The following is an 11,828-nucleotide window of genomic DNA, read 5'->3' as shown; positions in this document are numbered from 1 at the left end:
ACTACCCCAGTAATTGATAAAACAAAGAATTGTGTAAAGAATAATACCACTGGCCCAATAGTCAAATTTAGAACCCTAAATGCTATATGTTTTTTCAACTACACAGAGAAAATGTATAAACATAATATATAGCAGATTATAAAACAAATCTCAACAAATATTAAACAAAAAATCACACAGAGCATATCCTCTAACTATAATGTAATTGAGAAACCAATAACAAAAAAGAAAATAAAGCAAATTGTGAAATGGTGAAAAATTAACAAATATACATTTAAGTAACCAATAGTTCCAAGAAGAAAGAAAATGTGAATTATGAAATATTTTTATTTAAACAGTAACAAAAATATTACATATCAAAATTTGTAGAATACATCAAAGTAGTGCCAAGTAGGAAACATACCTTTGAAAATTTATAATTTAACAAATCATTTCAAGAAACTATTCCATAATGTTTCCGTAATGTTTCCATAATGTTTTCCATAATGTTTCCATAATGTTTCCATAACTATTCCATAATGTTTCAAGAAACATTCCATAAACTATGAATAAATTAGAAGGGATGAAAATAGTAAAATATTAGCATAAATTGATAAAATAGAAAAAAACATTATTTTGAACAAAAGATAGAAGTCACAAAATAATATATAATAATAAATAATACTTATATAAAAATACAAACAAACTACATTATCCAAGTTGTCCAGGAAAACCAGATAACTTGGAATGTAAAGAAAAATGGATGTCTTCAAACAAAAATGCGACACAAGCACTGGCTCAACCTAAAGAAGGAAGATGGGATTGTTATACACTCTGGTAGGCAGAATTCAACCAGATTTTAAACAAATACAAAAGACTAAGTATAGTACCAAAGTATTAAGCATCCAAAAGTCACAGCACAAGGGGACTTCACTCTCCTGAACAGGCTGTTCTCTGCAGATCTCTCTTGAGCTCACAAGAAAAATTGGGACAACAGAAAATCATAGAAATACCTCAGGTGTAGGGTTGGAAGAAAGAAACAACTACAGCTGTATGGCAAGTACTAAGTTCCACCTAATTTCCTCACCATTAAAAGACAAAAGCCTGGGGCTAGGGATGTAGCTCAGTGGTTCCGGTGCCTGCCTCGCAAGCAGAAGGACCTGAGTTCAATCCCCGGTACCAAAAAAAAAAAAAAAGACAAAAGCCTCTGATACCCTTATACCAAAACCAGCAATGACATATAAGAAAAGCAAACAAAGAAAATAATTGCCAAATTATATAATTGCCAGAAATTCTTAGCACAATATCAAAAAATTGAATCCAGTAAGATATAAAAAGGATAATTCATTATGACTAAATGGAACATATCCTAGCAATGCAAGGTTGGTTCAACCTTTTAAAATCAATATAATTTACCACACAAGCTAAAGAAGAAAATTCATATAGTTGCAATAGATACAGAAGAACAATTCAATAAAATTTGAAATCCATTTATGATTTCTTAAAAAGAAAAAAAAATTTTCAGAGAACTAGAAGTAAAAGGGGATCTCTCAACCCAATAAGGGCATCTACAAAAACTTTATACTTATTGGTAAAAATCTAAATATTTCTTGCTAAGATAAGGAGCAAGATGAAGATGTTGTTCTCAAATCTCCTGCTCAACATTGTACTGAAAGTTCTAACTAGAATCATAAGGCAAGAAGCAGAAATTTAAAGGATAAAGACTGAGAAAGAGGAAATAAAATACTCCACTTATAAAAGATATGATTATCAAAATAAAGTAAGAATCTTTAGAAAACTACTACTAATAAGTGAGCTATGCAACATTATAGGTTACAAGGTCATATGCAAAAATTTGTTATAATTCTTTATATTAGCAATAGATCACCGGAAATATAAAAGTTCTTAAAGCATCACTTATAAAAGCATGCAAATCTCAGGTGCAAATATAAGAAAATAAGTTCTTGATTTGCACTTTAAAATTAGCACTAATGGAAGACATCAAATAACTTCTCAATTAATGGAAAGATATGCCATGTCAATTTATTAGAAGACAATATTATTAATGTTCTCCAAAATAACCTACAGATTCAATGGAAATTCACTCAAAATATATACAATTAGCTGAATGTGGTGGTGCACACCTGTAATCCCAGCCCCTAAGAGGCTGAAGCAGAAGGATCACCATGAGTTCAAGGCTAGCCTTCACTACAAAGTGAGACCCTGGCTCAAAAAACAAAACAAAGGATTTAGCTCAGTGGCACTGTGCCTGTCTGGTAAGTGCAAGGTCCTGAGTTCAATCCCCAGTACCAGGGTGGGAGGATACTATAGAACTTTTTTTTTGGTTAAATTCTTTTATTGATACATTTTAGGTATGCAACACAATTACGTTTCTCATTGGGAACCTTTACATAATGCATCTTGGTTCTTATTTTTTTCCCCATTCCTAGCCTTTACATAATGTATCTTTACATAATGCATCTTAGTCTTATTTTTTCCCCATTCCTAGCCCTCCCTTCACGCCCTCCACCCTTCCCTATTTACAAAGACTTTATTTCCATTTTTTCTATTTCTCATCATTTTTCCTTTTCCTTCTTTCCTTTCCCCTGCCCCTACCCCTTTGGACCTTTTCTTCCTATTTTCCATTATCGATTATTCATTCTAATCATTGGTACATTTTAGGCATACAATATAATGACATTCATCATTGGAAATTTGCACCTTTACATAGTCTCTCTTGGTTCTTATTTTTCACCCTTGCCCAGCCCTCCCTTCAAGCCCTCCCTTCCTCCCTATTTACAAAGATTTTGTCCCTACTTTTCCATTTTCTCATATTAATACCATTCCCTTCTATCCTTTCCCCTAGCCCTCCCACTTCCTTCCCCTTTGCCCCTTTTCTTCCTATTTCACATTACCTATTATACATTTTAGTACTATAGGACTTTTTTTTAGAAATAGATAAGCTAATTCTAAAATACATATGTAAAGGCAAAGTGTCCAGACTACCTTAAACAATTGCAACACAGAGGAGTAAAGTTAGAAGACTCACTTTGTCTGATTCCAAGCCTTATTATGAAGCAAGGTTAATTTTTAAAAACTATAGTATTAGTTAAAAAAATAATGAAGTTGACCTATGAAACAGAATGAAGAGTCCAGAAATAGTTTCTTATTTTTTTTGTTTTGGTACCAGGGATAGAATTCAGGACCTTGTGCTTGCAAAGCAGCCACCAGCACCACTGAGCTAAATCCCTGGCCCAGTTTCTTACTTTTTAAAATGGCAAATGTGAGCCAGGCATTGTGGCACATGCCTGTAATCCCAGCAGTTGAGAGGCTGAGGCAGGAGGATTTCCACGAGACCAAGGCCAGCCTGGGTTACATAGGTTTTTTTTGGGGGGGGGATTGTTTGTTTTTTTGTTTTGGTACCAGGGATCGAACTTGGGACCTTGCATGTATGAGGCAGGCGGTGGAACCACTGAGCTAAATCCCCAGCCCCAGCCTGGGTTACATAGTAAGTTCAAGGCCAGCCTGAATTACATGGTGAGACCCTGTAAAAAAAAAATTTGCAAATGTGAGGACTGTTTGGAGCTACAGACATGAGTCTCTATTCCATAGGTCTCTATTTCAATTTGTTAAAGTTGTCAAGAATAAGGCCTACTTTAAGATTTACCAAGTTAAGCTGAGAATGATGGCATATGCCTGTAATCTCAGCACTCAGGAGGCTGAGGCAGGGAGATTCCTATGGGTTCAGGGCAAGCTTGAACTACATGGTATGTTCAAGACCAACATGGATTACACAGCAAGGCTCTGTCTCAAAATCCCTAAAAAAATAATTTAAAAAAGAGAAAGTTACCAAATAAAGTTTAGAAAAAGACAAGAAGGCAAAACTGATTACTATGCTTGAAAACATTTGGGGGTCTAGGACAGAAATAAGTACAACACACTCAAATACAGGATGACAGCTCATGTAACTAAGAGAGATATCATTTGTCGGATTGCTTATGCCTTACTGTAGGGGATATGATAGTCTGCACAACATACCAAAATATGGTGTGAAAAGTGGCCTAACAAATTATGCAGCAGCATATTGTACTGGCCTGCTGCTGGCCTGCAGCCTCCTCAATAGGTTTGGCATGGATAAGATCTATGAAGGCCAGGTGAAGGTAAAGGGAGATGAATACAATGTGGAAAGCACTAATGATCAATCTGGTGCCTTCACCTGCTATTTGGATGTGGCCCTTGCCAGAACTACTAACTGGCAATATGCATCCAGAGGGGTGCTGTGGATTAAGGCTTGTCTATCCCTCACAGTACCAAATGATTTCCTGGTTATGATTCTGAAAGCCAAGAATTCAATGCAGAAGTACATCAGAAGCACATCATGGCTCAGAATGTTGTACATTACATGCATTACCGAATGGAACAAGATGAAGATGCTTACAAGAAATTATTTTCTGCCATTGTAGTAAAAACAACATGGTACTGGCAAAAAAAAACAAAAACAGACCTGAGGACCAGTGGAATAGATTAGAAGATGCAGAAACAACTGCAGACATACTCAGCCACCTCATCTTTGACAAAAGAGTCAACCATCCTCATTGGAGCAAAGATAGCCTCTTTAACAAATGGTGTTGGAAAAACTGGATTTCAACCTGCCAAAGATTAAAACTAGACCCATATCTATCACCATGCACTAAACTAAAATCAAAATGGATTAAAGATCTAAATATTAAAACAGAAACACTAAACTTCCTGGAAAATAAGTTAGGTAGAACTCTTGAAGACATAGGTGTTGGTGAAGACTTTATGAACAAAACCCTGATTGCACAGGAAATATTACAAAGAATCAACAACTGAGATCTCACCTTATTAAAAAAAACTTTTGCACACGGGCTGGGGATTTAGCTCAGTAGCACCACACCTGCCTCCCAAGTACAAGGTCCCAAGTTCTATCCCTGGTACAAAAAAAAAAAAAAACAAAAAACTTTTGCATAGCAAAAGAAACCACCAACAGAGTAAACAGCAAACTGACGGAGTGGGAAAAAGTTTTTGCCAGCTGTTTCTCAGACAAAGGACTAATATCTAGAACAAATAAAGAACTCCAAAAAAGTCAGATCCCTCCAAATTCAAAGACTCAATCCAAAAATGGGCATCTGAAATGAATAGCCACTTCTCAAATGAAGAAATACAAACTGCAAATAAATATATGAAAAAATGTTGAACATCACTGGTCATTTGAGAAATGCAAATTAAAATAAGACTGAGATTCCATTTCACTCCAGAGAAAATGGCTATCATCAAGAAACCAACCAATGGCAAATGCTGGGGAGGCTGTGGGGGAAAAGGAAACCTTCTCCACTTTTGGTGGGAGTATAAATTGGTAAAACCAATATGAAAATCACTGTGAAGATTCCCCAAAAAACTAAAAGTAGAGGTTTCATTTGACCCAGCTGTATTCCCTTTCTAGGTATCACCCTGAAAGAGTTAAAAGCATCATACCACAGTGATATATGCACACCCATGTTTATAACATCACAATTCATAATAGCTAATTCTTGGAAACAACAAATATGTCCATCCACAGATCAATGAATAAAGTAAATGTGGTTTTTGTATACAATGGAGTACTACTCTGCCATAAAGAAGGATAAATTTGAGACTTTTTTAGGTAAATTGATGCACCTCAAGACCATAATTTTAAGTGAAATAAATCAGACATACAAGTTTAAATATCACATTGGTTCTCTTGTGTGAGAAGCCCAAAGGGTAAACAAGGAGCAAAATAGAAGATAAATATGGGCAAGTAGGAAGGACATGTTCAAATGGGAAGAGGGACAAAGGAGGAGAGGAAGAGAAGGAAAGGAAAAAGAATTTTTAAAAACAAAGAATGGAAGGAAAAAATGGAAACAAAGCTTCTGTATATGGGAAGGGGAAGAAGGGTTGAAGAGAAGGGAGGGGAATGGGAATAAAAGAAGATTTAAGATATATTATGTACAGGTACAAATTCCCTATGGTGAATGTTAGCACTATGTATGACAAATATGTACTAATAAAATTTTTTTAATTAGACCCCCCCAAAAAAGACCCAATCAAAAAATGGGCAACTGAAATGAATAGACACTTCTCAGAACAAGTACAATGGCTAATAAATACATGGAAAAAATGTTCAACATTGCTGGCCATTAGAGAAATTCAAATTAAAACTATACTGACATACAATATTACTCCAGAAAGAATGGCTATCATCAAGAAATAATAAATGCTGGTAAGGCTGCAGGGAAAAAGAACTCCTTCTACATTGTTGGTGAGACTGTAAACTAGTACAACCATGATGGAAATTAGTATGGAGATTCCTCAAAAAACTAAAAATAAAAATTCCATTTGAGCCAGTTATCCCTCTTCTAGGTATCTTTCTTAAAGAGTTAAAGTCATCATATTACAGTGGTACATGCACACCTATGTTTATAGCATCACAATTTATAACAGCCATCTCTTGGAAATGGCATATATACCAAACAACAGATGAGTGGATAAAGAAAATGTAGTATTTGTATACAATGGAAATCTACTCTGCCATAAAGAAGGATAAACTTGAGATTTGTAGGATGCACATTCAGATCATAATGTTAAGTGAAATGAATCAGACACACAAGTTTAAATACTTCATAGTTTCTCTTACATGAGAAACCCAAAGAGCCAGGGATTTAGTTCAGAGGTTCCACCACCTGCTTTGCAAGCACAAGGCCCCAAGTTCGATCCCTGGTACAAAAAAAAAGAAAGAAAGAAACCCAAAGCATAAATAAAGAGCAAAACAAAAATAAATAATGGAAAGTAGGGAGATCTGATACAAATGGAAAGGAGAACAAGAGATGGAAGGAAAGGGAGGAAAGAAAGGCATTACAGCTTGTGTTTATATGTCCCCAAAAGCCTCCTGCGGTCCTGGGTGGGGCTTTTTTAGAGTTGGCTGGATCTAGAGTGTGTGATTGATTCATGGTGCAATGCTAGGATTAAGGGTGCTAGGATTAAGGGTGTGAGTGCTATCTACCCTAAGGATGGGTAGCCTGGGTAAGATATAAGGGACAGACAGAGCTGTGGTTGCACCTGTCACCTGTTGCACATTGCCGCCACTGCTGCCACTGCTGCTGCTGTCTTCTGCCCTGTGTGCCCCTCTGCGGTGCCGCCCTGCCTTGGAGCCAGCCAACTATGGACTGAAACCTCTGCAATCTGTGGTGAGCCAAAATGAACCTTTCCTTCTTTAACTTTGGGTGTCAGATATTTTCTCACCAATGAGAAAAGTAACTAAGACAGAAGGGGAAAGAGGTTTTTTAAGAGAGAGAGAGAGAATCGATGAAAAAATGGAACTAGAGCTTTTGCAAATGGAAGGGATCAAGAGTTGGAAGGAGCCAGCAAGGATGGGAGGAGAAAGGGAAATAAAAGAGAATTAAGATGTTTTGTGCACATGTACAAACTCCCCGCAATAAATATAATCATTATGTACTACAAACATATACTAATAATTTTTTTAATTTTTAAAAAATGTAATCAGGTCATCTCACTTTCCAGCTTACAATGACTTCTCAATGATTTTGGAGTAAAATCAAATCCCTTACCAAAAACAAATAGGAAGAAAAGATAAATCCAAAATCTCAGATTCTAATCCAATAGCTGAGTGTCAGTCAAGCTCTCTTTCCTGAGTTTCCCCTGGTTTAATGAGACATTATATGGGAGTATGTTCATCTGGAAGGCTCATTAGCTGGTGTGTGCCCAGAGAAATCCAGCCAGGGAATCCAGCCTGTTCCCTCAAATAACTAATCTGAAAAGAACAGAGGTGTTTTATTTTGTTTTGTTTTTGCCATGCTGAAGGCCCCAAGAACTCTGCTCTGATCCAGGATTTAAAATCCATTCATCAAGCTGAAGCCTGGACTCCTCTGTCATCACAGGCTCAAATCCCTGCAAACTCCATGGAGACAGAAGTCCTGTCCACAATACAATTGAGACTAAAAAACTGAAGTGCCTGTACCCATCACACTCATTAGAAGGGGCCTGCCGGGAGTGGTGGTGCACACCTGTAATCCCAGCACTTGGGATGCTGAGGTAGGAGGATCACTGCAAATTCGAGGCTAACTTGGGCTACATAATGAGTTCAAGACCAGTTTGAACTATACAGTGAGACCCTGTCCCCAAAAGGCGAGGTGGGGGGTTAGACACTTATTGGAATTTTCTTTCTTTTCCTATCAAAGTCCTTGCAAAGACTCCAGGAGGTTACTGCTTATTAACCTGTGGCCTTCTAAGTCCACCCCATTTTTCACCAACTTGTTCATCAAACTCAGGTAGGAGGGAGAAGGCCTATTTCTCTGGGGGCTTGTTAGAGACCTGGCCCAACCTATCCTACTCCTCCCCCCAGGGCTCTGAACACAGCATACCTGAAGCTTCCATGCCTTGCCTGACCACTGGCCATCACTGCATGCCCTGAACTGAGCAGGGAACTGCAAGAATAGCAACCGACGAGAGGCACCTGCTATGCAACAGGCACTTCTCTAACATGATTTCATTCAAGCTGCTGCTATTATGGCCTGAAACCTTTACAAACTGTGAGCCAAAATAAACTTCTCCTCCTTTTACTCTGGGTGTCAGATATTTTGTCTCAGCAATGAGAAAAATAACTAAGACAGAAGGGAAAGGGGATTTTTAAAGAGAGAGAGAATTGAAGAAGAAAATGGAAATAGAGCTTTTGCAAATGGGAAGGGGGTCAAGAGTTGGAAAGAGAAGACAGGGATGGGAGGTGAAGGGGACATAAAAAGGAATTAAGATGTGTTGTGTACATGTACTAACTTCCCACAATAAATATAATCAATATGTACTATGCTGCTAGCCCTGTTCTCATTTTGCAAATGCTGAAACAGGCTTGTGGATGTTACTGTGAGGTGCCCTGAGTCTCACAGCTCTTAACAATGAAGCTTTATTCTCTGCTATGGTCTGAATACTTGTATCCTCCCATGTTCATATGTTGAAAGCCTGATAATGTATATGGTGGTGATAGGGGACAGGGCCTTCAGGAGGTGCTTAGATCATGAGGCTGGAAGTCTCGTGGATGTGCTAAGTGCCTTTAGGGAAGAGAACCCACATTACTCCCTTGGCCCTTCCAACGCTGTGAGATGCAGTGAGCAGATGCCTTCTGTGGACCAGGAGACTGGTCCTCACTAGACAGAATCTGCTGATGCCTTGACCTTAGACTTCCCAGACTTCAGAACAAAACAGAACAGAATAAACCTCTTATTTTTAAGCCACTCCATCTCAGGTATTTTATTATAGCACCCTGAGTGGACTAAGAGACATGTCTCTAGAGAGGCCCAAAAGAACATTGCCCCAGAGTTCTCGCTGAAGACAGTTCCCTGAGGATCCCAGCACACATCCCGGCCAGGCTCCCCCCACTCAAGGGCAGAAAGGGAGTGAAATTGTGAAGGTTTAGATCTGGAATGTCCCCCCAAAACCTCATGTGTTCAGAGGTGGGGCTTTTGGGGAAGAGACTGGATTAGGGATTGCTACAACTGACTTGGTGTTGGGAGGTGGGATCTGGTCCGAGAGGTTGGGTCACCGGGTATGGGTGACCTGAAAGAGTGCATCTCCCTCCCTGTCTCCTCCCTTCTCCCTCTGGTTCCTGACCACCAGGACATGAGCAGCTTTCCTCTGCAGTCAGCCCTTCCACCCTGCTGTTTCTGCATGTGAGCCTGCCAATCATGGATGGCTAATCATGGGCTGAGACTGTGAACAAAAATGAACCTCTCTTCCTTTAAACTGTGGGTGTTAGATATTCTGTCCCAGCAACAAGAAAGTGACTAAGAAAGTGACTAAGAAGGTGACTAAGGTGAAACCCCACCACATCAGGCAGTGCAAAGTGAAGGGACAGGAGGAGCAGAGTGGGCAGAAGGCCCCAGAGGCCCCCTCAAAGGACAGAGATGTCAGAAGCTTTTAAGAAAGCCTCTAAACTGGGGATAATCCCTGGGCACACAGACTTTGGAACAGCAGAAGTAATGAGCTTTCATGTTTCTCTGAGGGTGTAACTCCAGAAAAACCCATCCTCTCCAGAACTCATTACCCCTACCTGCCCACTGGGCAAATGTTAGACAGGGAAGGCCCTTCTAGCTCTATGTCATGAAGATGAAACTCAGAAACACAAGTGGGAAAGAGTGAGAGAGGTAGAGGGGCCGGGGATTTGCCTCACTGGTGCTGCTGCCTGCCTCAAAAACACAAGGACCCAAGTCTGATCTCCAGTACCAAAAAAGAGTAAGAGAGGTAGAGGGGCCAGAACAATGCACCTGTTAACTCACCTCCGCCTTGGGACTCTCCTGGTGTCATCTTTCCAGGTAACATTCCCTGGCCCCACCCTGTGATCTTCTTCCAGGCTCCCCTTCACCACTCAGCCAGTGACCATTGCAGAGCTTCCCTGGCTAAGGGAACATAGGGGAAGTGAGGGAGCAAACTGGAGGGAGAAAATCTGTGAACAAAGCAAGCTACAGCCTCGATGGGGCCATCAGTGCTGGGTAAGTGCCCATGGAACAGGGCAGTATAGGAATGGGATGTGTGTGTATACAGGACAAAGAGGGTTGGTGAAAGAAGGACCGAGACTGGGCAGCTACCTCCCCAGAGATGGCCTTGGGAGGAACAGACCAGCTGCATGGATCTGAAGGTGGTACTAGGTCTGCAGTCCAGAGGCAAGTGCTAGAAGTGGAGTTCTGAGCCCATACCAAGCTCCCCAGGGGCCAAGTTGCCAGTTAAGGTTTGGAAGGAGGTAAGGAGAAGCTGAGAAGGGAGCAGAGGGACTGTGGAGACTGCCTCCCACTGTGCACCTTGCTAACACCCGTTCGACCCTCCCCATCAGTCCAGTTGGCTTGCTTCTGACTTGCCTCTGACAGTATGAGCTTCCTTCCTTCCCTTATTATGAGCTCCAAATGCCTCAAATGGCCCCATCCCTACTTCTATCATACTTTTAATTAAGTGATTATTTACAGTCTGATTGATTTCTCCACATGGTCTATGAGCTCTGTGTGGGCAGGGACAGTGCTTACTCGTCACTGAATGGCCAAGACCAGCCCTGGGCCTGGCACATATTAGACACTTTAGAAATATTTGTTGAATACAAGAATAAGGGAAAGAAAACAGAGGTGGTGTTCTAGAACCCTCCAGAAGCAAGGTGTTCTCCTCAGGGCTCCAGATGGGAGGCAATCTGCTCAGGCTAGGGCTTGAGGGGAGGTGGCAGGAGCATGTTGACTGGTACCTACCTGGCACATGGGACATGCATTTTGACCCTGATCCGTCAGAGAGGGCAAAACTTATACTCCAAGCAGCAATTTTCTCCCCAGTACTAGGGATTGAACCCAGGGCCTTCACACTGAGCTACAGCTCTAGCCCCTTTTTAAAAATGTTTTTGAGACAGGAGCTTGCTAAATTGCCCAAGTCTGGCTCAAACTTTTGATCCTCTTGCCTCAGCTTCTCAGAGTACTGAGATTGCAGCCATGAACCATCATGCTTAGCTGCAGCAATGATTCTTTGTCAGTGATTCTCTACTCCAACCTGAAGGCTAAGCTGGAATTCAAGGAAGCCTGTGAAGTTGTTGCAACCAACTCACTCTGCCTTACATCGTGCCAGCCTGTTTCCCACCCCTACTGCGGTTTAGTGATTAGAGAGCTCACTTGTGGCTCATTCCCTGGCATGGGAGCCCAAACGAGCTTCATTCTTCCTCCAGTTCACACATGGAACCAAAACATCCTGGGCCTGGTTTTACTTTCCCCTTAAACCCTTCTCCTTTCCCGACTGAGGTTCCTTCTGAAATCCTAGAGGTTTGTTCCCAAGTG

General features: G+C 40.4%; 1 pseudogene; it reads left to right on the top strand.

Annotated features, from left to right (window-relative positions):
* Positions 1–758: 758 nt before the first annotated feature.
* The window catches only part of LOC106009140 (large ribosomal subunit protein uL18 pseudogene), a 28,139-nt pseudogene continuing 17,069 nt past the window's right edge, over positions 759–11,828 (top strand).

This window comes from Heterocephalus glaber, unplaced genomic scaffold (genome assembly GCF_053883595.1).
Source record: "Heterocephalus glaber isolate CG9 unplaced genomic scaffold, H.glaber_assembly_v1.0 deba00001504, whole genome shotgun sequence".
Taxonomy (NCBI): domain Eukaryota; kingdom Metazoa; phylum Chordata; class Mammalia; order Rodentia; family Bathyergidae; genus Heterocephalus; species Heterocephalus glaber.
The sequence above is the reverse complement of the archived record's forward strand: the minus strand, read 5'-3'. Positions and strand labels throughout refer to the sequence as shown.